The sequence below is a fragment of the Ornithodoros turicata genome, chromosome 6 (assembly GCF_037126465.1).
Source record: "Ornithodoros turicata isolate Travis chromosome 6, ASM3712646v1, whole genome shotgun sequence".
Classification (NCBI taxonomy): Eukaryota; Metazoa; Arthropoda; class Arachnida; order Ixodida; family Argasidae; genus Ornithodoros; species Ornithodoros turicata.
Genome location: NC_088206.1, coordinates 44864317 through 44892093, shown reverse-complemented (window position 1 = coordinate 44892093; position 27777 = coordinate 44864317). Strand labels below are relative to the sequence as shown.

The following is a 27777-nucleotide window of genomic DNA, read 5'->3' as shown; positions in this document are numbered from 1 at the left end:
CTCACTGTATCGCTGCTGTAAAGCCCTTGCTACCGGCGTTTGTTGGAAGATCAGTCGTCCCCAGGTCCCCTGCGTGGGTCTTTTCGATACCTTCGATCTCCACTACAATTCCTGGGCTCAAGAGCAAGAGGGATCACGTTGCAGCACCCGTGTTGAAACAACTTGCGCGAGACATGATGCAGTGCCGTTACCCTTCGCACACCGCAGTATTCACAGATGGGTCGACCAACTTACACTGCTCCACTGCTGCCTTTACAATCCCGACTATGTCGTCGTGCCACGCATACCGTCTCTCGCACCGCACCTCATCCACGTCTGAAGAGCTGCATGCCATTTTGTTCTTCCTCAAGCACATTGCATCCGCCGCGATCAGCAGCTGGGTGATATACTGCTACTCCATTAAGGCAGCTCCCCAGTGTATAGCGAACATGGGTATTCGTGGATCACTTGCGCCTGTGGTGATGGACATACTGGAGGAACTAAGCCGTCTTGAGATCAGCGGGCACCCTATCTACTTCCAGTGGGTTCCTGCACACTGCGGCATCCGCGGCAATGAAGAGACTGACGAGGCTGCTGCAGCTGCGTATCATTTTCGATCAAGCGTGCGGATTACTCTCCCCAAAGGCGACTGGCGAACCTTCCTAAATGATGTGGTGAGGCCTCTCGCACATGCACAGTGGTCTCAGGACGTTCCATCAAGAGTTCTGATGCGTGAAGTGGACCCTGACTTTGGCTTCACCATGCCTTCGCGTGTGCCTCGCCATTTTGCGTCGCTGATACACAGGCTTCGTCTTGGGGTTGCATTCACCCCTCATTTCAAGTATCTGATCGGCCGCTCCGACTCGATGCTCTGCTCTCGCTGTGCTGTGTTGGTGGATACCAAGCATGTGCTCCTCGACTGCCATCTGTACACCTCCCAAAGAGCAGCTCTACAGTGTCGCCTGCAGTCGATCATGGCCGCACCATTCACATTGGCAACCATTCTCGACCCTTGGTCTCACCAGATTGACCATCGCCAAGTTCTTGAGTATTTCAAGATTTTTCTCCGCAACACTGGTCTCCTCTCTACCCTATGATCTGCCTGCGTACCTGTGTGCTGTGTGTGTGTTTTTGTGTGTAGTGGTTTTGCCTACCCTTCTGATGTCTTACTGACTCCACTGACTATCGACCCTATTTAGCATCGTTCATCACCTCATCATCAGGACACATCTCATCCTGCCCCATTGTGCCTTGGGGTAGTGGGCCGCACCTTACGTGGCGAATTTCCCCATTCATTATCATTAACTTATTTGTTGTTGTTGTTTGTCTCGCGGTCCCTCGGCTCGTGAAACACCTAGCTGGGTTAGCTGTGGACGCCTTCATACAACCAGGACCGTAACAGCGTGCACCGCCTGACATGATCACTTCGGAGCTTCCAGAAGTGAAGAAGCTTGTCTTAGAGTGTGACTTCTGTTGTGTAAGCATTTTGTGCATTTAGTTTGTGCTGCATTATATTGGAACTGTATTGAACTTGTACTACACAAGTTTACTTGGTTGTACTAAATATCCTAACCAGAAGTGAAAGAAATGTCAGCGAATTCTTCATTGTTCACAAGTGTCGAAAGTAGAGCAGACGGACTTGGAGACAATGACAACACGGTCGACTGCTCGCCGCCAGCGCAGCCCTCTGGTTCGCTTAGATAAATATGTCACGTTGATGTCGGTCCCGCTGGAGCCTCCGCGGCTGTGGAGGCGGCTCTGATCTTTAAAATTCGTTTATTTAATATCTAAGCAGTTCCCAGTCATGAAAATTGGTAAAGTAGATCAACGAGCGATACCGAACATTATGGTATCAATTTGATAGACCCGTTTCCGGAGGCGACTGTCACTTTAAGACCTGCGAGGGTAGGAGCTATCGTCGCAATCGTGTCCATATTAGAGAGGTTTCGGGAACCAGTTGAGCACACACCCGGTACGATCAGTTGGTAGAGAAGGGAGCGACGCGCATGCGCTTTACCTCGTGGAGATTATCCTTCCCGCGCGGCGATCTTCCTGGCCGCTTCGAGGTCACGACCGGTTCGCTTCCGATTGTTCTCTTTCGTGGACTCCTCAACGATGCTAAAACATGGCCGCCGCGATGGATTCCATTTACTTGGCAACATCCAAGTATTCCTTGTATGGCGTAATGGTTCCTCACAAAGTTTCGTTCCTCGGAAACCTCGCGGTGTGTTGATATTTCTGGTTCATCGTTAGTCAGACTAAAGGTCAGAAACTGGCCGTGGAAAGCATCGGAAAAGCCCACTGCCGCTATTTTGAATGCCGTTTCATGCGGCGATGCTGTGGTGACTTAGAACTGTTCAAACGTTCCATTTTGTAGATTGTACAATATCTTATCGGTCGAATATACGTGTGGGAGTACGCTTATTGTTCTTCTGTGAAAGAATATTTACAGTGAATCGGAAAAATGTATTCCTTCTATTCTTAACCAGAGATGGCGCTACACGTATCGAGGCGGTTGTTTCCCTTCGGTTCCCGAAAAGTCTTTTCGGCGAGTCTCCAGTCGGTTCCTTGCCACTGGACCACACACCGACCGGCCGATCGACCGTATGCACCGCGTCGGTTCCCGAAAACCTCGAGCATCGCGGAAGTCCACAGAAGAGACAGAAAGCGGACAAGTGCCACAGGAATCTATCACCATAAGACAGAACAGTCCAGTACAAGTGTCAGTTCAGGTGGAAGTACCTGAACGACTCAACTCAAGCGCATATACCACACGCAGCGGACGTCTGAGTGTGCTTCCTGTGCGGTACCAGTGCTAAGCAAGCTAATCAACATGTTGAACTTTTGTACCCACTTGTTAAATGATGACTGTTGAGTGTTGATAATTGTTGTTAATTAATGAAGTTTTGAATTGTTTTGAGTTGGTTTGTTCATTGATTAAGAAAATGGTGCTTGTTGTTTTTAAATTGTATCAATGTCTACCGCGGGCTTTCGAATTTGTGAATTGTTGAACATTGCTTTGTTGTGAACTTCAGTTTGTGACTGTGCGTTTTGATGTACCAGTTTTTAAATTACCATACTAAAAAAAGGGGGTATGTTATGTATTAGTTAGTGGCGCCCTCTTGATACCGGTGTTGCTTTGGAGTGTTGCTGTCATTCCTGTGTGACGGGTTTAAAAAGGCCGTCCTGATGATGTGTCAGGCATTAAAAGAGTAGACGCACAGCACGCGTCCTGTCTATGCCTGTCTCCAGGAAACATAACAGCCCCTTTAAACTGCAATATACTGGTGGTTGTAACATTGTCACCAAAACGGTAAACAGTAATTCAAATCATATTCCCCCACTGCCGCTGCTCTTCTCCCAGAAGTTACATAAAAATCTAAGCAGCAAAACAAAAAAGCAGCTATGCCTTCTCCATGTAATGTCGCAAGGCCCTTGGAACACCACAATAAATAAATAAATAAATAAAAGTGTGTGCACTGCTCCTTTAAACTGCAATATGCTGGTGGTTGTAACAATGGCACCAGTGGCACCAAAGCGGTAAACAGTAATTCAAATTACATTGCTCCGCTGGGCTTCTAGCGGAAGTTAAACAAAATCCTTAAATGAGTGTGCAATGCCCATTTAAACTGCAATATGCTGGTGGTCGTAACATTGGCGCCAAAACGGTAAACAGTAATTCAAACCATATTCCTCCACTGCCGCTTCGCTTCTCCCAGAAGCTAAATACAAATCTAAGCAGCAAAATAAACAAGCAGTTATGCCTTCCCCATGTAATGCCGCAAGGTCCTTGGAGCACCACAATAGATAAATCAATCAATAAAAGTGTGTGCACTGCTCCTTTAAACTGCAATATGCTGGTGGTTGTAACATTGGCACCAGTGGCACCAAAGCGGTAAACAGTAATTCAAATTACATTGCTCCGCTGGGCTCCTAGCGGAAGTTAAACAAAATCCCCAAATGAGTGTGCAATGCCCGTTTAAACTGCGATATGCTGGCGGTTGTAACATTGGCACCAAAACGGCAAACAGTAATTCAAATCATATTCCTCCACTGCTGCTGCGCTTCTTCTAGAACTTAAAGGGACCGAAAAGTGAAAAATAACCCTCATATTTTTGCCCACTGTCGTGCACAACATCGTTGTTTGATAAGATACAGAAAGCATTACTTCTCAATTCCGCATATTTTTTACGTATAAATATTTTGAAGATTGCCGGAACATGGACGGTGCTGCCAGCGAACGGCGAAAAAGAGGAACTTGGGTTTCAGGTCCAGGGCTCCCAGGGATTGGTCAACCCTTACCACGTGAGAGTTAATTTTGTAGAGAACAAAGCTGACGCACATTATCTTACAGCTAAACGCCATTTTAAAAATGACGCTCACTTCCATAGCTTTTACGTTAATAAAGCATTCAGCTAGTTCGCCGCTATACGAGCTACGATCCGCCGCGCCATCTGCAAGGCCGTCTGTGTTATCGCGTTTATTGTTTACGTCGTGGGTGGTCGTGTTGGTCGCGCGAAGAGATGTTGAAGAGATGACATGTTTGTGGTTGTTGTGTCAATTATTCGAGAGGCCTACATGTGCCTGGTGTAGTTTTGGTGTTCGGGGATGCAAAAATCATGTTCGTTCACCATCGGCGGCGGGCGTTTTCTACCACAAGATTCAAGAAGAGAGTGCGCGAAAACGAATGTGGTTCGAAAGACTCGGTTATTAGATGTAGCAGTCGTGTCGTGTGTGCTGAGCTCATTTTGCTGCCGATGACTAAGAAGATGCCGTAGAAGGTGAATTGCGAAGACGTCCGAAGGAAACTGCCGTTCAGTAACCAGTGATTTTGCTTCACCCAGGTGACGAGTTCAACACAACGTCTTAGGTATGTACAGGCGTCACACATGTATAAATTATAATATAGCGACGACGTATTCCATTTAACTTATGTTATCCTACTTCGCCCGTACTCAACATTGTCAACGTCAACAAATTTAATTTTAGGGGCCTTCCAGTGTTGAAGTGGCTCAAAACTGTTTTGTGTGTGTGTGTGATCCAGGCACTGACATGACAGAAATAGCTGAAAACAGGTATGCAAAGTCCACAGATGGAAGCACTAGATTTGTTACGTGTTGCAGACATTGTGACATTATTTTTAGTCTTTGGACAGGTGCAGAATATTAGTATGACGTCAACAAGGGAAGAAGAAACTGGTGAGAACTACTAGCTGGTTTGAAGGGTACAAGAATACTTCATGTTGAGATGTAGTTATGACTTTATGACTAAGGAACGCTAATTAATTTTCTAGAGATGCATCTTCTACACTTGAATGCCCAGTGAAACAGCAAACGTTCATTGTCTTTGAAGCCCCACTACTGGAATTGTTCAATGTGTGTCAGAGCTGCAGCGAGCCATGCAAGGTTACCACATCATATTGGTCCTAAATTTGCAGAGCTCCCCTATCTAGGACGCAACTGTCATTTCTCTTTATTGCTCTTCCGATCCTACCTTCTCAGAGATTAATGTGGTTCCCCATACACTGCATGGGTACTGCCTTTCTCTATACTCATGCTTTCGGTTTCTTGTTCTGTTGAATAAATCTTCACTTGAGTTTGAGAGCCATCATGATGTGTACTGTGTTTGCCCCTCATCTATATTGATGTGCTGTAACGGTATAGCACATCGACATGCCAACAACCTACCAAACAACCTTGCTTAGTCCTACTTTTGGGTGGAAACTACACGATGTGGTAACATCTACATATATAAAGTTTTAATCGACGGAGATTTACTGTTTTTGTACAACCTTCATTGTACATTTGTTTTGTCTCACTTAGCATGCCGGAAGAAATGTTCTGATCTTCATCAAGACGACAGGTCATTGTTCGATCTGCAGCATTATTGTTCCTGTAATCTTTTCACCAACAGAGAATACAAAAGTGAACAAATGGTAAAATATAACTAGCTTGTTAAATTCAAAAGGGAAAGACGAAACTGTTTATACTGCTCTTGTTTATTTTGTTGCAGGTTTTACAACTCTATCAAGTACGTCAAAACATCAGAGGGCAGGAAGTCCTACTCTGTTTCCTAAATCCCTGGATAATAAAAAAGAAAGATATAGTTTGAGTTGTGACAAAATGTTGCTTCTGCTGTTATATTATATTTCAATTAAATGTTACGATGCATTTGTAGTGTACACTGAAGCAAGTTTCAATTTGCCGGGCAGTAAAAAGTACTTTACAAAAGTACATCTCAATTACAGTAACAGAGAACTTATGCAATAAATTATTTAGCCATTTTGGAGTACTATGCACACCAATGGTGCATGGTTAACTTTGAAACCAGATCAAGGGTTAATAATACTTGAAGTAAGCCCTCAAGTCCTTCTTTACAAATGTTGGTGACGTCTAATGGGTGACGTGATAATGAATCAGTTACAAGTACTACTCCGTTTAGCAAAACAGAGTTAATTAAGTGTTAGATCCCAATCTTGGTTCAATTATTAGTTGACATTTGGAAACGTGGTCACTAAGAAGTATACTAAAAGGTTATGAACACAGTTCAGGTCAATGACACTGATGAAAATTATCTTACTTACTCCTCACATGAGACTCAATTGAGACATGAGTATAACCTACAAATACATCTATGCCCACAGGTTACTTAACCCTTCAGGAACAAACTAGTAATTATAATATGCTGTTCCTGAAGAAATAAGGGTTTTCCGTTCAAGTAGCGCGTAAAGACCACATTGCGCTGCCGGGTTGCCATGCTCTTCGGTTTCTCGGATGTATGTAAAAGACACTTGCAGTACTTCGGTGTCAAGGCACAGTATTTCGAAATATTCGTTAGTTCTGATGCAATCGTCTGTCTGCTTTTTACACGCATTCTCTACCCCTCGGCAACAAAAACCGTAGTATCCATCCGTAGTATCCGTCGGTTTGCATTTCACACATGAACACCTGCACGACGAAAAAACAGCGCTTGTTTCGGCTTACACAAGTGCTTCTCCCTGATACATGGAAATTTCACAAAGCAGTTCATGTTCACGGCACGGTGAGCTACTGCTGAGGACGAATGTGACTCCGATTAATCTCTGGACGAGGAATCTTCTGCTGCTGCGAACACACTTTCCAGCACGCTAACGCACGGACAGTTCTGTGTGAGCGACAGTTCTCGAATGCGGAATTCCAGCGCACTCATGTCCAAGAGGCTCGACATTCTCGACATAGAAAGTGGTCACAAATGCCCACTGCCATTTTCGTTTTCGCCGGATTAGCACCCGGAAGTGCGCATATTACATGCGTCCTCGACAGATGGCGCGGGGTCATGCAATTGTTGACAGACTGCTCGGTTTCCTACTAGGTCCCTGGACATGCAATTATGGAAAATTCGATTACAGAAAAACTACAGCGATTTCAGCGGAGTTCTTTGATATTTGAACTTTTGAAGGTTCAAGCTTCTCGCTGAACATAAAGTTTTGATAGGTTTATATTCACTTTTCGGTCCCTTTAAATAAAAATCTAAGCAGCAAAATAAAAAAGCAGTATGTCTTCTCCATGTAATGCCGCATAGCCCTTTGAGCACCACAATAAAAATATAAATAAATAAAAGAGTGTGCACTGCCCCTTTAAAGTGCCACTACGGACTAAATCTCGTCTCTTCAGAACCCTTCCAAAGTTATGTTATTGAAATCTTCTTGTCTCACTTTACATTCCTGCCAAATATTTTGGCTCTACGTGACGCGAAAGTTAGATAAAATTATTTTTATTTTTTAGAACTGTGACGTCATGTTAGGCTCCGGCGGAGCGCCCGGCTCTCATCTGGCAACGTTGTTGCCCGTCGCGTCTTCCGAGGGGCTCACGTTTTGCAGTCCGCTAGCAGAGCCCCACGTGACATATCATCCGATCGTTCCGACCTTGAGAAAACACTAAGGAGGGAGAAGACATCTCTCCCATTTTTTCCTCTTTCGATCAGCCTCACATGACTTCTCCCCACGTGACCCTCCCCGGACGCCGGCGTCGTTGCTAGGAGACGAGTGTCCGCTCCAGAACATGACATCTTTGCAATTTGTGGACGTATGTTTACGTCACTCGCTCGTCGCGTCATCGAAACTTGTGGAGGCTCAGCAGATCTTCATAAATTGACAGAAATGCGCAGCGTTCGTAAACAGGATTGAAATTTCGCGTATAGAATCCTTGAGGCACCTTCTTTTCATGGACTAAATAAGATACAAAAACGCTGTTTTCTGAGTCCGGAGTGGTACTTTAACAACTCCATTTCACGTCCGAGCTCAGAGTTGCGCCATACCACCTGCTGGTTGGAAGGTCTTGCAACAGCTATTGGGTCGTGTTGGAGTGAGGTTCTATGAGCACCCCGAGCTGTGGATGCCTGTTGGGGAGTTCGTTCGTTCCGAAGTCCATTATGCCATCCTTCACCGACATTTTTCGTTCGAGGACCAACTTTCCCGAACTGACTCCACAAGCCATTGATGCTCTCATTATCCAACCAGAAGTTCTGGAAGTATGCAGAGAAACATTGGAGTTGAAAGAGAGAGAGATACATGATGACGATGATATCGGGATCAGCAACGGCCTTCCAGTTCTGTGATGTACACAGATTAGTTCACGAGCGTAGTGCAGCCTGAATTCATCTGGCACGAACAAAATGTACCGTACCCGTGAGAACCACAACAATCATGTCTCCTCTATACTGTGGTTTATAAGATAAAATTTCAGATTGATTAAAAAAATGATGAAGCGCAGTGTGCAATATTGATTTGGTGCTAAGCGCTGTGCTATTTGTAATCCAACGTGCTTGTTTGTTATATAAGACGATTTATTGCTTTTTTCCTTACAAACAAACAAACGATGTATTGCTCATTTTTCCTTAACAGACGATTTATTGCCTACATGTCTTATATCCTCTCACTCCAAGAGCGAGCCCGGAGATTTAAAATTTCGGATGGATTAAAACTGATAAAGATAGCACAGTGAACAAACACCGGTCTGTGATGTGTGTGGTCTGTGGAAGATGGTAAATGACCAAGCCGGATGGATAGCATGGGACGATGGATCACCTTGCACAGTGGATGAGATGACACAGTGGACGACAGTGGATGACATAGCTGCTGCTGTCATGTTTTACTTTCTTCATTCCGTACACGACTGCGGCAGTGCCACGATAAACCCACTAATCGACACATTTCGCCGCTCCCGGTTTCCCTCTAGTTCTGAAGTATGCGCGTTTCGTTTTGCACGTGGTTTTTGAAACACGCTGTAAGACAAATCTTTCCAGGATTGTCGCTTTTCAGCTGACGTAAAAAATAAACTAGCTGCTGCTGTCATATTTTACTTTCTTCATTCCGTACACGACAGAGGTCCCAGTCAACACACTATTGTAAATTCGACGTAGAAAAAACGTTGAATATCAACGAAATGAATGTTGAATCGACGATGAAAGCCAATGTGAAATCATGATATCAAATGTCCGCTCGAAAACATGTTAATTTAACAAGTGCCGATCAAGGTAAATTTAACGTATATGAAATGCAGTTTATACGTGAATACAACGTACCAGACTCTACGACATGAGAGCATAAAACAAACAGCGCTTTAAAACGTTTCTCCAACGCTGCCATGACGATAAAAATTACACGTTCAGTGTAATTTTACATTTATTTTAGTATATCCCCTTAACACTTTGAATGTCCATTTAGACATCCCAAGTCTGGTATAAAAATAATTTCTCAGGAAAGTGGGGAATAGAATCACTTTATTACCCAAAGCACATATGGCATAGGCGTTGACTTGAATTTGCTATAGCCCTCGTGTTTATCTTCTGCACTATTGGCTTGTGGTTGTGCCGGGACCTCTGTTTATCTGTACACGTAGGCACTTGTACGTTGCATCTGTAAAAAATCGTGAAGTGCCAACTGATGAGCTGCTCATGCCTGTGTCAAGACCACTTTGTGGTTATTCATGTTTCCAAATCACACAGCGTCCGTTTATATAGATCACGATCACAATATCGCCATCTTATGTAAATAAGAAGGATCGTCGATGTTACTCACCAGTATAATTAGCTCGTGTCCTGCCTGCTAGCGACGCAACTGTAGCCTCTGGTCCCTTGTTGCCGTATGAACGGCTACCGATTTCATTGTTTCTTCGTGTTTTCCAATCTCTGGAACTCACCGGCCAAGTAGAAGTTCCGCCGTCAAAGCACACTGAGAAAAACGACACAGACATGATACAGACATTTCAACGTTAGATAATTTTCCGATTTACGCAGCATTCTTACCTGTAGCGCATTAGACGGTAAATGATTCCAAGCTTGCTCAAAGAGACACTTTCCAAGTCCTGAAAGAACATGTAAGGTGAAAACTAGAGCGAATCGACCACAAATTAAAAGTAGCACACGCACGCTGATGTGCCTATACAAGCATAGCCAGGATCGTTTTCATTTTCATGAACTTGGTGGGCTGGATCGACTAGAAGAACAAGAGTCTCAAACGTACGCTAATAAACAAAGACGCCACGGCCGTTTACCTGTACAGACTGTGGCCGCATGTGGTGCATCCGTTACCTACGAGGGATACTCACTCAACCTGTGCTTGTACTGTTCGCGCTGGAAATTACCGAACTCCTCCAAGACATCGAGACGCCGTCATGTTCCTCAGCTCCATCCTCCAGTGGCGTCTCGAACAGTTTGAATTAACCGCTGCAACGGCACAACGGGCTAGAGCATCACGTGATTCTCTCTTCTGCGCCTGACGAAAAAATACGCAATACGCCTTCTGCACAGATTTCTCCTGTGACCGGCTGGCCGGGCGGCGTATTTACAAACCCTGACCATAGCCTCCTTTATACTGATAATGCCTGCCCAAAGGCGACGGAGAGGCCGTTCGCTCCGTCGTCTGCTCTCTCCGCAAGGGGGCGCTTTTACCTAGAATTACGCGCCGTAGAAAATGCATTGGAAGCGTGCAGGTTTTGGCTTATTTCAGTTGTGCAACTTGACCCAAGCCGCTTTTTTCATTCGTAATGTTGAATATAGCTCAGAACGGGGATCCCTGTGCACATTTATTCCCAAGAAAGTCTTGAAGTACAACGACTGCAACAAAGGAACGGACGAACTAATACTTAGTGTACGGGCCTGTGCTGCATAACCTGGCTTGGAATCTCAGTAAAATGTTTAAAAAGAAAAGGAATAACAACGCGTATTTTGGCACAAATTTTGGGTAATATACAGTGAGCAGGACACGATTCGCATTTGCACAGTCCCCGAAGTTAGCTAGTTGTTGCAGAGCCCGGTTGTTCCCTCGACTTCTTCTTTTCTTCTTCTTGCTTTTCTTTTTTTTTTTCTTTCATAATTTTCTACTATCTACACCGCTATTCCCTTTGCTTTTCGTATTCGCCATGCCACTTGGGGATGGAAAGGCGGCGACTCAATAATCGTGAATAATGAAAGGAAGGTAACGACAACAACAATTCAACAAAGAGAAAGAGAGAAAGCATGCATTATGTGTTCTTGTCCGGGTCGCTTGTGCAATTTGTTATTTCTTCGGTGATTGGTGTGCGTTGATGTGCTGCTGAACCCTCCAGGATTGCTAATATTACGTGGAACGTACTTTGAGTCGTGGCTGCCTTTGTAGCTAGGGACTCTGGCAGCGATCCTTATTTGTTTATGCGTCAGGACAGTGATGAGCAATCCACAGCAAAAAGGGAAACCTTCCGCTGCAGGCCACCACGCCGTCCGCCACCCTGTACCAGGGTGTCCTTTTTTACTGCATTGTCATTTTATTGTCACTTTTTATTGCAAACACAGCCCTTCACACACAGAGCAATAAAGGCAAAACGAAACCCACAATTCTGATGCTGCAGTTACAAACAGGTACTACATAACAAGTAGCACCTGTTTCTAACTCAAGTAGCATAAAGGTGGCTTCCAGTTTTCTTTTATCGCTCTTTGTGAAGCGCTGTGAATCGGCATTCAGAAAAAGAATGGGGAAAGATCCCAACTTGTCCAAGGCGCTATAGGGCGTCACTACCGCAACTTAGAAGTTGGTTGGCGAAGAAAGAAAGAAAGGGAGAAGAAAAGACAATCCAACAGCGTCAAGGGGGCAAGTCCCTAAACCAAGAAGGCGACGGGTTAAACTGTTCTCCTTATATTTCATGACCGAGGACCGCGGGAGCAGCCCTAACCCTATAGTTTCTCTGGGAATATCCTAAAGGCACGCGGCATCATTAGTGTTGAAACATGACGTTACCTAACAAGCAGGTGAACACATATGCGAGAAGTTTCGGTTTCGGAAACAGCCGAGTGCACGAGTTTCACAGGACATAAGTGAAATGTGCACCATGTTGCTGTCGATAAAACACTTACTGTAGTCTACTAGGATTTCTGCAGGAAACACAATAAAACACAATACAAACTAAAAATTAAAAAAATTAAGTGGGCTGCACACGCCACCACTTATTGCAAGGCGTTTACCTATGCGTCCGGCGGTACCGCACGCTGTTTTGGCGCGCTTTCGATTGTGTAGTCGCTACTATGCTATGGCTTATTGTTGCGTACCTAGATGTACGTCAAGCTCCAACCGAAAAGTTCCTGGACTCTCATTCTACGAGATTCCCAGCGACCCGGAGGTGAGAGAAAAATGGCTGAGGGTTATTTCTCGGAAAGACTGGGTGCCAAATTCAACGTCCAGTTATTCTGTGGTCTGTAGCAGACATTTTCTGGACTCTGCCTACTACGAAAGCTGCAGAACTCGAAGAAGACTGAAGAGGGGCGCGACTCCTAGCGTATTCGATGACTATCCGGAATACATGCAGCCATGTGCCAAAAAAGCGCGAAGTGATGCCGCCGTGCTCAAACGTGAGGCCACCAATCGCTGCCATCCGCAAGCTATTACTCTCAAGCGGCTCCTTGTAGACAATGTTCTCGCTGGTGCATCCTCCGACGCAGCCACAGTAGTTGGAGGTACGTCCTCCCAAGCAGTCAACAATGACGCCATGAGGGCAGACCACGACGGCGGCCCCGAGAGCAACGTGGAACTACAAAGCTGTGCTGAGCGGGAAAAAACCAAAAGTGAAGCCGTCCAGGTGGACATTATAAGCGCGGCATTGGCCGTAGACCGGCAAAAGTGGCGACGAAGAGAGCGGGACCTGAAGTCACAGGTAGAGCGCCTCAAACAAACTGTCGACAAATACAAGGCGGAACTACGGAAATTGAAGGAAGATTGCCATCTCACTGCATTTGCTGACGTCGTGGAAACTGCAAACGAAAAACATCCAGGGGCCAGCTTCCTTGTAGACCAGGTGATTAATTTTTCAAAGGTCAGGCCTGCTTGGTCAGAGGCTACAGTTCGCCACTCCATTGTCCTGAGAAGTTTGTCAGCACGCGCCTACGAGCATATCCGGGCTGAGGGCATTTTAAAGCTGCCAAGCCGCTCTACTTTACAAAGGTTTCTTGGTGCAACTTCAGGAGAAGTTGGGTTCACGACGTTAGTGAAGCAGAGACTTCAGGCCGATTTGGCAAACCTCAAGGCCCAACAAGCGAAAGTGTGCTCTCTCGTCGTAGATGAAATGAGGATCAAGGAGCGACTGCAATATAATAAGCAGAAGGATGCCTTTGTAGGCGAAGTAGACCTCGGCAAGGGCATGGCACCAACCGCAGGCAGTGCTCCCGTACTGGCCAACTCTCTCCTGTGCTTCATTCTGACAGGAATGTCTGTAAATATCCGGATACCGGAAGGATATTTTTTACTAAGGGCTGTACAGGAGAGCAACTGTTCGTGCTAATGAAATACGTCCTGAAGGAAGTTGAAGAGGCTGGGTTTAGGGTTGTGCGTATTGTGACGGACAACCACAAAATAAACGTCCTCGCAATGCAACTCCTCTGTGGCGGCAGCCTCACCCACTGCATACCGCACCCTCTGGACTGCGCGCGCAAGTTATTTCTTGCTTTTGACCAGTGCCATCTCATCAAAAATGTCAGATCGCAGTTTCTAGCGCGAGACATGGGAAAAGATGGCGAGATTTCGTCATCTTATCTGAAGGACCTGTATCGGATGCAGCAAGGGACTATCATCAAGCCCGTGCGCTTTCTCACGAGGAAGCACGTCTTCCCGTCCAACATCGAAAAAATGAATGTTAAAACGGCTGTCCAGATATTCTCACCACCGGTCACTGCAGCACTGAAGTTGCTGCAAGGACAGGCTGGTCACACATGTGACATCAGCTTCGCGCATGCCGGTCCGACAATCGAGTTCATGGATCTGGTGTGTCGTTGGTTTCTGCTGTTGGACGTAAGCAACTGCGTCCAACACATTCATCAAAACCAACCCGATGCCAAGCAGTATGAAGCATCAGACGACCCACGGCTGGTATGGCTGACGACAACATTCCTCAATTTCCTGGAAGACATGAAGCGTCGCAGCAAACCGAAACAATTTTTGAGCAACGAGACCTACCAAGCGCTCGTGATGTCAACTCTGTCGAACGCCGAGTGCATCAAGTACCTCTTGGGGGTAGCTAAATTCAAGTACGTCCTGACCAGGAAGTTCTCATCAGATCCTGTTGAGTCCTTCTTTGGCTGGCTGAGGAGATCTGCAGGCAGCAATGACCAGACTTATGCAAGAGCTGTCCTTTCTGGTGTTGAGAAGGCCCTGAAAGTAGGCATAATCTCGGCTTCCAGCAACAGCAACGTGGTTGACACTATGGTAGCTAGAAAGGGTGGTACTTCGACCGCGCCGCTTCTCCCGTACATCGGAGCACGCCGCCGCTGGAAGACGGCGCCAGCGGGCGCTGGGAGCCTGAGGTATGCTATGTTCGCCGCGTTCGCGCGTACGTTTTGCTTGCGTCCCCGGCCCGCTCGTCTATTTCTTTGCCTTTTTAGCGATTTGTGTCTCTCAGCAAGTGACCACTTGGTTCTCTCAGCGCACAGGGATGACACCTGAATGCCTGGACAACGTAAGCAGCATGTCAAACACTGTTTTGTGCCCGGCTGCAACACTGGATACCCAAGCAAGCAATGGCCGATGGCCGACGGTTGGCAAAACGTTGTATGATAGCTGGCCAACGACTCGTTTGGCCAGCCAACGTTGGCGTAATGTTGCATACTGGTAGGCGGAGTGACATACTTGGCAAGCCGTCGGCCAAGGAACAGATCCGTACCAAAAACGAGCTCGTTGGCCAAGCACTTTCCAAGCACGGCTAGGTTGGCAGGCCAAGCTCTTGCTAACCTTGGTCCAATCTCGGTATGTCGCCTCGTGGAAAGGGTAACGCAGAATGGTGTAGCAGTGCATAAGCTCGACTTTCGATGGACCAAGTGAATATCTCAAATCAAAAGCAGTAAGAAACAGAGGCGTCATCTTCATGGGGTGCTAATACGACAAGCAGTTTATCATTCCAGTGTTCTTTGAGCATGCATTTAATTAAACTTGGACACCTCACCCTTTATTTTGACTATCAGGTGAACAGGGCTCTGGAATTTGTGAAAGCTCGCGAGGCAACCCATATACAGTATCAGTTCTTCCTCAGGAAAGAAATGCAATTGCTTTTCTTTGTGAGCTATTTTGGTCCTAGTGATCAAGGCATTTTGCTCTTTTTTTTTTACTTTGAAAAGCCGTGCACATTGTCCATTGTGGGTAATTTATGCGCTTTAAAATGCCCTGCTCACTGTCCGTAGTGGGAAATACAAGCAACAAACAAAGAATGGTAAGTCGTTGCCTTACGTCGCGAGACAATTGAGTATGGAAATGAGCAACGTCGCAGGAATGTTTTGGTCTCTATCTTAGCACAATGTCGGCAAGTCATTGGCCAAGGAACAGATCCGTATCAAGAAACAAGCTTGTTGGCCGATGCTGTACCAACCAAGGCCAGGTATGCCAGCCTGACCACTGCCAAGCTTGGCCCAACCTTTGTTTGTTACCTGGGTAGTTGGTTGAAGATTGGGAACACACTGGCTTGCCAAATGTTAGCAAATTATTGGCCAAGGAACAGATCCGTACCAAGAAACGACATCGTTGGCCAACCACAAGCCAAGCGTGGCCAGGTTGGCTGGCCAAGCCAGTGCCAAGGTTGGCCCAAGGTTTTCCTGTTGCTTGGGTACCGTTACGCAACTGGAAAGTTCGCGCTCTTCGCCGTTCCGCAGGACCCAGAAAGGTTTCAACAATGGAATCAGCGTACACCAAGTACAGCCATGCCTCTCCAAACGCATTCGGCCGTTTGCGAAATACACTACGACGACTGCGCTTTTACGCCAACGCACCCGTCGTGAACGTCAAGATCGAGCCGATGAAGCGTGACCAGCCTACCCTGAAAGATGGTGCGGTACGTACAATACTCCCGGACCCAAAAATTCCCGGACAAATTCCAAGAAGCTGCCCGCTCAGCGCAACAGGAGGAACCGCAACGTGGAGTCGCCAGTGCCTTGCAAAAGAAGGAATACATCTGACCCTGACATGGGTGATGAAGCTGTAGACGCCGGGAATACGTCGGCACAGAAGGACCCTTCCCTTCTTCCCTGCTTCCTTTGAAGCAGCTTTCACTAGATTTTTCAGCATGTACAAATTACATCCTGACAGGCTCCATGGGTTGACCACCAGTGCTCGAGCCTCAACACACAAACTTGGTTGTGATCTCCACAGAAATGAACTAACAGGTGCTGAGTGCAAATTGTATTTGATCACAAAGCTCTTTTTTTACGTAAAAGGCGTAAACCTCGACAGATACCAGAGAAGAGTACGCAGGAATATGCCCAAACAGTCTCGACTAAACTAATATAGCACCCAGGAAGACCAGGCCAAGCGCTTTGTTTATTTATTTATTATTTATTTAAACAAGCTATATGTATTATTTATTTAATATTTATTTTATTTTCGTTGCGGTAGCTGCTATGCTAGTCGCCAATACTTCAGGGCAGGGCTGTATGATCGTCCTAGCCATAAATAGTCAAATGTATCCTGTTTGTGCAGTAAAGTGCCGTTATTGCTGAGGAAAGGGCGGATAACTAAAAGGTATAATATGTAATTGGAGCAGCCGCGGCAGCTTTTCGCGCTCGCTAGAATCTGTCGGCTGTTATCGTACGAATTGCGTTTTGTTGTTATTGTTTTTTCATGTGAAAGCCCCGCAATCGTTCAGGAATACACGTAGCCCCTGTTCGTAGTATCTCGGCTAAAAATAAACTCGCAAGAAAATGCTTCCGAACGCGATTATTGGCGAAACTCATCGAAATGTGAACCGCCGACTGGGAAAACAACGCATACCTCCGGCTCGGAGCGCCCTCTGCGCCTTTCTTCCAGCGGGAGCGTGCGCTTCTCTCGCCGGTCGGGGTACCACCCTTTCTAGCTACCATATTGACACCACAAATCATCCACTAGAGGCATTGCGTGAGGCTCAAAGGAAGTCGAACGAAGAGCAGCCAAACCAGTTTCCCGAGGAGGAAAAAAAGGTCCTTGAAGACCACCTGAGAGCATAGGTCGGCGAATTCACTCATGATGTCCATCACCGACATCATTCACCATCACATCACTCAGAATGATGTGATGTTGAGTGATGGGCAATGATGTTATGTGATGTTGAGTGAAGTTGAATGATGGGCAATGATGTTATGTGATGTTGAGTTTGATGTTGAATGATGAGCAATGATGTGATGTGATGTTGAGTTTGATGTTGAATGATTCAATGATGTGATGTGATGTTGAGTTTGATGTTGAATGATGGGCGATGATGTGATGTGATGTTGAGTTTGATGTTGAATGATGGGCAATGATGTGATGTGATGTTGAGTTTGATGTTGAATGATGGGTAATGATGTGATGTGAATTTGAATTTTATGTTGAATTATGAGCAATGATGTGATGGTGACAGTAATGTTGAGTGACTGGCAATGATTTGATGCTGAGTTTGATGTTGACTTATGTGCGAAGATGAGATATTGAAGACAATGCATGGGTTTTTCAAGTTGAAATCTGCGGTTTAGGGTGTAGGGTTGACATTAGTCGTGGGCGGTTGGATGGGTGCATACAACTGCCCATCGAAGCAAGCATTGCAAGTATGCATGACTAGACATGAATATGGTACCCCATTTTCAGCGTACCTGTTCTCGTGCCCTGTGATAATCTGAGCTTAACGGAAGTGGCGGGAAGGTTTCAGTTGTATGTGTGACCTTGCTGCTGCTGGGTGGGAGGGAGGGGGAGTTTGCAGTTCACCGTTATGTTCAGGCTTCGGAGTCGGGGTCTCGGTCGTTTGGGCGGAGCTGCACTTGGATGAATAACAAAGAGCAGGGGAGGTGGGCTGACCTTGGCGCGCTCGCGCTCTTAGTTTTGCGTCGCCTCAGAGCAGGTGTGGTGTTGTGGGGATGGCTCCAGCATTAAGAGCGGCCGGCTGTTATATCTGATGTGTCATATGTGGGAGGGGAAGGGCTTGCCGTTCAGCGTTGTATTTAGAGTTGGGGACTTTGTGGTGCTGCACTTGGATGTCATCCGTAAGGGACAGAAAATGATGGTTGACCTTGGCGTTCCCGCGTTGTTTGGTTTGCATCGCTTCAGAGCAGGTGTGTTGTGGAGGTTGCAGGAGCATCAATTGTCCGACATCGTTTTGGGCGACCAGAGCATACCACGCTTCCGTCTTATGATTTTTTTTCACAATTTTTTGCAAAGGCAGAATGCAAGCATCAATGAAAAATTGTCCAGGGGAATGTGGCATGAAACTGGGTTGCACAATTTTGGCGCGTACTCTGCACACGTACAGCCGACAACCCAGTATATTATGCTAAACAGCTTCGGGACGCAGCCCCAATGTTTCATTGCACACAATTTTGTTTTTCGTTTTGTTATACGAACTTGTCTTTTGTTTCTGAGTACGATGGTCAAAATAGTTTTCTGTCAGGAACAGCCTAACAGGATTAGTACAGAATAGGAAACAAAGTGACGACTGTGATGGTCTGCAGGTATGGTCGGTGACTGAATTCGACAGGTCAATGAAGTCACTGCAAGAGAGACGACTGACATAAAAGAAAATACCTGTGGAACGATTCGGCCTCACAGTGTGCTCTCACGCCTGGACATTTATACACTTCGTGGCAATGAAATCGGTATATAGACACTTCGAACTGCCGAAACCGTTGTCCGGCCTGACCTTTCGAGCGCCGTCGAGTTTTTGATACACTCCGGTTCTGGAATAGGATCAGAGATCACTACGACGATCCCAAAGGAACTTCGCATGGGTGCGCGCGTTTCTTTCAGGTTTAGCATAGAGCGTGACTCACACGATATTCACGTTGTTCGGCCCACGTCGTATAGACGATATCAAACCAAACCAACCGTGCTTCAAGCCGAGAAAGCCCTTTGGTAGCAGAGCTCAGAGGGAAAGAAGGCCCGCGTACCGCCGAACTAGCGGATGCACGAAACATGCCGCCAAAGAGGGTTCGCGCCGGTTGAAGCCGACTGTGAGCGGTTGAATGCAGAACCCAGTGCAGTGCTGCGTGGATGGGAAGCGGAGTGTAGGCCGTTTCAGCAATCACGGCTGCCCATGGGCGTTCCCATGATTTTTTTCCAGGGGGAGGGGGAAAGTGCCAGGGGAGGCAAGCGTGCTATCGCCTACCACCTCTTTTTCTGGAGACGGACGTTGCGGACTGTGCGGGTGCCCAGAGGTTCTTATTATGATATCTGAAAATAATCATTACGACTTATGTCTAAAGTAGAAAGTAAAAAATGGGCACGTATGTGCACTGGTGCGACCAGTTGTTCCAGGACGCTTGACGTGTGAAAGCAATGAATGATTTAGAAGGTTATTTCAGCACGTGTGTCCTTGAGGTAGTTCGCCAGTGCACACAGCGCAGCGAAAATCCACAAGACAAGGCCTATTCCATTACCTGTTGCAAAAGGATGCCACCCTGTTCACACATTCAGCTGGGAGATTCATGATACATGAACAGCGACCCATCGATAATCAAAAAAGGAGTGATCATAAATATGCACTGAAAACTCCGCAGAAGTATGCATGCAACTATGCACCTCAAAATATGCATTAAAAATTGTTAATGTAAGTATCGTTTTTCGTCGTTTTTGGTGTGAAGGTATACACCAAAGAAGGCATGCACCACAGACGTCGTCTGCTTTTTGCACCGTACCACAGTGCATATTGCATAATAATATAATTGGGAGTAAATTTACGCGCATCGTAAGTTAGCCCATTTGTGTGAAGAGATGCTGCACGTACAGCATGGTAGGGCTACTGATAATTTCGACCACCCGGGCTACTTTAGACGTGCCAAAGCAATCTTTAACACACCGGTGCTGAAGCAATGTTTATCTCTCCCACATTGCTACCATTCTCGGCCAGGATTGAACCCACGATCATGAGCTCAGCAAGTGAACACGTTACCAACAGAGCAACTGAGGCCGGCAGTGCAGATTGAAATGCGAACGCGGTAATTTTCCTAACTGTATACAGAAAGCGAAGAAGCAGAGTACGGCCCACCAGACTCAGACGCCATGCTGCTTACACCAGTGCATCTAGAAATACAGCAAGACATCCACACACGCGCGCGCGCACACACACACGAAGGCAATTGGAGCAGATGGCAATATCCCAAAATACGCGCTGTGCGAGTATTTTCCGTATATGCCGTAACGTACGAAGCATTCATTTATACGCACTATAGAATCCACTAATCGGCTCCGAACCATGACCAAACGTGCTTCTATCGTAGATATACGACACTATATCGAGAGAGAGAAAGCGAGAAAACAAAGATGCATTTGCCTGAAAATCCGCCGTTTTACTGCTAGATATTTGCAATGCACCCCCAGTTGAAACAGCCCAGTTTAAAAGTCCCAGTTGAAACAGCAGCACGACGAAACCTCTCGACTGGGGGGAAAAAAACGAAATCTCAACGCACGCAGAAAAACAGGGGCGAAGTCACGATACTCCCCTGCACCCTCTATTGGCACATGCCTCCTTCCCATCATGGGATCCCGGTCATTCCCCGATGCAGCGTAACCGACTACCGAACACCGACGAGCAGTTTCATCACCCCTCCCGCCTCTCTCCACACAACCGCCCACCTTCCACATACGTAGCAGAAGACGGAAATATGCCAGCTTTATGAACAGCCGTGCAGCGCCAAGAAACTTGATACCATAAAGCCACCGGATGCCAAGGCCAAGACCTGCCATGCCTTTTCTAATGTAACAATATCAGCAGTCGATCGGCGCGTTGCGCAACAACCCGCAAACTAGGAGGACAGCGGCATACCAGGTGCCACGCCACTCTCGCCAATCCTCACCCTACGCACCTGGTATTTGCATTCACGCTTTCAGTACAACCCTATCGCCACCCCGTCCCGTCAAGGCTCGCTCCGGGAAGTGGGCGGGCGCCCCGCCAAGCCCCGCCCACCATTGCGACAGCACAAACAAAACACTTGTTTAATTTACGAACGTCACTGTAAACGGCCGCCACCCAAAAGCATAGGTCGGCATTTTTCGAAATATTCATTCAACATCACATCATGTCCGGCCTAGCCCACAGCCCATAACATCACATCACCATCACAGCCCATCACATCATAACCCATCATCCGACATCACCATCACAGCCCATCACATCATAACCCATCAATCAACATCACCATCACAGCTCATCACATCATAACCCATCATTCAACATCAACATCACAGCTCATCACATCATTACCCATCATTCAACATCAACATCACTGCTCATCACATCATTACCCATCATTCAACATCAACATCACAACTCATCACATCATTACCCATCATTCAACATCAACATCACAACTCATCAAATCATTACCCATCATTCAACATCACAGCCCATCACATCATAGCCCATCATTCAACATCACAGCCCATCACATCATTACCCATCATTCGACATCACAGCCCATCACATCATTACTTATCACTTGACATCATAGCCCATCATATCATAGGTCAGAATTCAACTTCAGAACTCGTTCTGAGTTCAACTTCGTTGTGTATGATGGACTGGAATCTGAACTGCAGGGACCGGTTATGAGACTGAGGGCCTTGTATACTGCGCATGCATGCGCTTCGGCGACGACTAGGCTTCAGGGCTTCGGTGACCGTGCGTCCCGGTTCCTGGGCAGATGTCATCTTTTGGGTGGCGGCCGTTTACAGTGACGTTCGTAAATTAAACAGGTGTCGTGTTATTTATGGTGTCGCAATGGTGGGCGGGGCTTGGCGGGGCGCCCGCCCATTTCCCGGAGCGAGCCTTGACGGGACGGGGTGGCGATAGGGTTGTACTGAAAGCGTGAATGCAAATACCAGGTGCGTAGGGTGAGGATTGGCGAGAGTGGCGTGGCACCTGGTATGCCGCTGTCCTCCTAGTTTGCGGGATGTTGCGCAACGCGCCGATCGACTGCTGATATTGTTACATTAGAAAAGGCATGGCAGATCTTGGCCTTTTCTTGGCGCTGCACGGCTGTTCATAAAGCTGGCATATTTCCGTCTTCTGCTACGTATGTGGAAGGTGTTGCGGTTGTGTGGAGAGAGGCGGGAGGGGTGATGAAACTGCTCGTCGGTGTTCGGTAGTCGGTTACGCTGCATCGGGGAATGACCGGGATCTCATGATGGGAAGGAGGTGTGTGCCAATACAGGGTGCAGGGGAGTATCGTGACTTCGCCCCTGTTTTTCTGCGTGCGTTGAGATTTCCTTTTTTTTTCCCCAGTCGAGAGGTTTCGTCGCGCTGCTGTTTCAACTGGGACTTTTAAACTGGGCTGTTTCAACTGGGGGTGCATTGCAAATATCTAGCAGTAAAACGGCGGATTTTCAGGCAAATGAATCTTTGTTTTCTCGCTTTCTCTCTCTCGATATAGTGTCGTATATCTACGATAGAAGCACGTTTGGTCATGGTTTGGAGCCGATTAGTGGATTCTATAGTGCGTATAAATGAATGTTTCGTACGTTACGGCATATACGGAAAATACTCGCACAGCGCGTATTTTGGGATATTGCCATCTGCTCCAATTGCCTCCGTGTGTGCGCGCGCGCGCGTGTGTGTGGATGTGTGTGCGTGCGTGTGTGTATGTCTTGCTGTATTTCTAGATGCACTGGTGTAAGCAGCATGGCGTCTGAGTCTGGTGGGCCGTACTCTGCTTCTTCGCTTTCTGTATACAGTTAGGAAAATTACCGCGTTCGCATTTCAATCTGCACTGCCGGCCTCAGTTGCTCTGTTGGTAACGTGTTCACTTGCTGAGCTCATGATCGTGGGTTCAATCCTGGCCGAGAATGGTAGCAATGTGGGAGAGATAAACATTGCTTCAGCACCGGTGTGTTAAAGATTGCTTTGGCACGTCTAAAGTAACCCGGGTGGTCGAAATTATCAGTAGCCCTACCATGCTGTACGTGCAGCATCTCTTCACACAAATGGGCTAACCTACGATGCGCGTAAATTTACTCCCAATTATATTATTATTCAATATGCACTGTGGTACGGTGCAAAAAGCAGACGATGTCTGTGGTGCATGCCTTCTTTGTTGTATACCTTCACACCAAAAACGACGAAAAACAATACTTACATTAACAATTTTTAATGCATATTTTGAGGTGCATAGTTGCATGCATACTTCTGCGGAGTTTTCAGTGCATATTTATGAGCACTCCTTTTTCGATTACTGATGGGTCGCTGTTCATGTATCACTGAATCTCCCAGATGAATGTGTGAACAGGGTGGCATCCTTTTGCAACAGGTAATGGAATAGGCCTTGTCTTGTGGATTTTCGCTGCGCTGTGTGCACTGGCGAACTACCTCAAGGACACACGTGCTGAAATAACCTTCTAAATCATTCATTGCTTTCACACGTCAAGCGTCCTGGAACAACTGGTCGCACCAGTGCACATACGTGCCCATTTTTTACTTTCTACTTTAGACATAAGTCGTAATGATTATTTTCAGATATCATAATAAGAACCTCTGAGCACCCGCACAGTCCGCAACGTCCGTCTCCAGAAAAAGAGGTGGTAGGCGATAGCACGCTTGCCTCCCCTGGCACTTTCCCCCTCCCCCTGGAAAAAAATCCTGGGAACGCCCATGGGCAGTCGTGATTGCTGAAACGGCCGACACTCCGCTTCCCATCCACGCAGCACTGCACTGGGTTCTGCATTCAACCGCTCACAGTCGGCTTCAACCGGCGCGAACCCTCTTTGGCGGCATGTTTCGTGCATCCGCTAGTTCGGCGGTACGCGGGCCTGCTTTCCCTCTGAGCTCTGCTACCAAAGGGCTTTCTCGGCTTGAAGCACGGTTGGTTTGGTTTGATATCGTCTATACGACGTGGGCCGAACAACGTGAATATCGTGTGAGTCACGCTCTATGCTAAACCTGGAAGAAACGCGCGCACCCATGCGCAGTTCCTTTGGGATCGTCGTAGTGATCTGTGATCCTATTCCAGAACCGGAGTGTATCAAAAACTCGACGGCGCTCGAAAGGTCAGGCCGGACAACGGTTTCGGCAGTTCGAAGTGTCTATATACCGATTTCATTGCCACGAAGTGTATAAATGTCCAGGCGTGAGAGCACACTGTACGTGAGGCCGAATCGTTCCACAGGTATTTTCTTTTATGTCAGTCGTATCTCTTGCAGTGACTTCATTGACGTGTCGAATTCAGTCACCGACTATACCTGCGGACCATCACAGTCGTCACTTTGTTTCCTATTCTGTACTAATCCTGTTAGGCTGTTCCTGACAGAAAACTATTTTGACCATCGTACTCAGAAACAAAAGACAAGTTCGGATAACGAAACCAAAAACGAAACGAAAAACAAAATTGTGTGCAATGAAACATTGGGGCTGCGTCCCGAAGCTGTTTAGCATAATATACTGGGTTGTCGGCTGTACGTGTGCAGAGTACGCGCCAAAATTGTGCAACCCAGTTTCATGCCACATTCCCCTGGACAATCTTTCATTGATGCTTGCATTCTGCCTTTGCAAAAAAATTGCGAAAGAAATCAGAAGACGGAAGCGTGGTATGCTCTGGTCGCCCAAAACAATGTCAGACAATTGATGCTGTCATTTTGTTCACGTGACAGTGATTTTCCCAGAGTTCATACTGCACAATACCCGTCCCGTTTTTCCATGTACCCGCTCATTCGCCCAGACACCAGGAATGTTTCATTGCCAGCAGTAATAAAAAGAAAAGGAAGGAGTGCCGAGAGACTGGTTTTCATAACCGATTTATAAGCCCGAGCGCGCCGCTTCTTTATGCTCTGGAACCAACCTCCACAACGCACCTGCTCTGAAGCGATGCAAACCAAACAACGCGAGAACGCCAAGGTCAACCCTCATTTTCTGTCCCTTACGGATGACGTCCAAGTGCAGCACCACAAAGTCCCCAATTCTAAATACAATGCTGAACGGCAAGCCCATCCCCTCCCACATATGACACATCAGATATAACAACCCGCCGCTCTTAATGCTGGAGCCATCCCCACAACACCACACCTGCTCTGAGGCGACGCAAAACTAAGAGCGCGAGCGCGCCAAGGTCAGCCCACCTCCCCTGCTCTTTGTTATTCTTCCAAGTGCAGCTCCGCCCAAACGACCGAGACCCCGACTCCAAAGCCTGAACATAACGGTGAACTGCAAACTCCCCCTCCCTCCCACCCACCAGCAGCAAGGTCACACATACAACTGAAACCTTCCCGCCACTTCCGTTAAGCTCAGATTATCACAGGGCACGAGAACAGGTACGCTGAAAATGGGGTACCATATTCATGTCTGGTCATGCTTACTTGCAATGCTTGCTTCGATGGGCAGTTGTATGCACCCATCCAACCGCCCACGACTAATGTCAACCCTACACCCTAAACCGCAGATTTCAACTTGAAAAACCCATCGCAGGGTCTTCAATATCTCATCTTCGCACATAAGTCAACATCAAACTCAGCATCAAATCATTGCCAGTCACTCAACATTACTGTCACCATCACATCATTGCTCATAATTCAACATAAAATTCAAATTCACATCACATCATTACCCATCATTCAACATCAAACTCAACATCACATCACATCATTGCCCATCATTCAACATCAAACTCAACATCACATCACATCATTGCCCATCATTCAACATCAAACTCAACATCACATCACATCATTGAATCATTCAACATCAAACTCAACATCACATCACATCATTGCCCATCATTCAACATCAAACTCAACATCACATAACATCATTGCCCATCACTCAACATCACATCATTCTGAGTGATGTGATGGTGAATGATGTCGGTGATGGACATCATGAGTGAATTCGCCGACCTATGCCCAAAAGATGACATCTGCCCAGGAACCGGGACGCACGGTCACCGAAGCCCCGAAGCCAAGTCGTCGCCGAAGCGCAAGCATGCGCAGTATACAAGGCCCTCAGTCTCATAACCGGTCCCTGCAGTTCAGATTCAAAGTCCATCATACACAACGAACTTGAACTCAGAACGAGTTCTGAAGTTGAATTCTGACCTATGATATGATGGGCTATGATGTCAAGTGATAAGTAATGATGTGATGGGCTGTGATGTTGAATGATGGGTAATGATGTGATGGGCTGTGATGTTGAATGATGGGCTATGATGTGATGAGTTGTGATGTTGATGTTGAATGATGGGTAATGATGTGATGAGTTGTGATGTTGATGTTGAATGATGGGTAATGATGTGATGAGTTGTGATGTTGATGTTGAATGATGGGTAATGATGTGATGAGCTGTGATGTTGATGTTGAATGATGGGTAATGATGTGATGAGCTGTGATGTTGATGTTGAATGATGGGTTATGATGTGATGAGCTGTGATAGTGATGTTGAGTGATGGGTTATGATGTGATGGGCTGTGATGGTGATGTCGAATGATGGGTTATGATGTGATGGGCTGTGATGGTGATGTGATGTTATGGGCTGTGGGCTAGGCCGGACATGATGTGATGTTGAATGAATATTTCGAAAAATGCCGACCTATGCCTGAGAGACACGACAAAGTTGCTTCCTACAGTGGACGTGGCAGCTATCTCTATGGTAGGCGGGTATTTGGCGCGTGTCGTGCACGAAAATATTGCTTGCGGCGAATGCTCTGCACTGCTAACGAAACCAGCTTCCACGTGACAGCCTGATTCGACATCAGGACAGAGGAGGGCTGATGTATCCGTCTAATGAACTTGTTCACGTCCTGCAAGCGCTCAAGAGGTACATCGACGTCCTTCTCAACAAGAGGAGAACCCTAAAGAAACCGCTTCAGGAAGCCGTAGACAATGCCGTCGTCGTAATGGCAGACTGCGGGGTTCTGAAGTGTTCTTGTGCGGACCATCACCCGAAACCTTTGAGGCTTTTGTGCACCAAGTTCGTGAGGCCTGTACTTACTAATTATGCGCTTTCTGTTACAGATAGGAATGATTTCTCTAAAGCTCTTATCTCTAAGCCACTCTCTCGGAAGTGTCTGAAACTCTAGAGGCAGCTCGAATAAACGTTCTTGAAAAATTCTGTCATTTTACTGGTGATATTAAAATCGCCTATCAGTTTAACGCGGACAGCAAGCCACATACTGCGACCTTTTTCAACCTTTCGGAAGCATTTCTGGCTAAAAGCGCCTAGAGTGGATAAAAAGGTAGCCGAAACGGGCAAGTAAAGTGTATCTGGACCGAATAACACAGTCGTATGCGAAAATGAAATGTTTTTTAAAGGATATTCCGTGCTTTTGTGGTTACTTTGCGGCGCTTCTTAGTGTAGGTCAATGCGCAACGTCGTCTGCTCAATTCTAGGTAAAAGCGCC

The 27777-nt window shown here is 46.7% G+C and overlaps 1 pseudogene; it reads left to right on the top strand.

The window, feature by feature from the left end:
* Positions 1 to 266: 266 nt before the first annotated feature.
* LOC135398555 (uncharacterized) lies at positions 267 to 27524 on the top strand (annotated as a pseudogene).
* Positions 27525 to 27777: the final 253 nt, after the last annotated feature.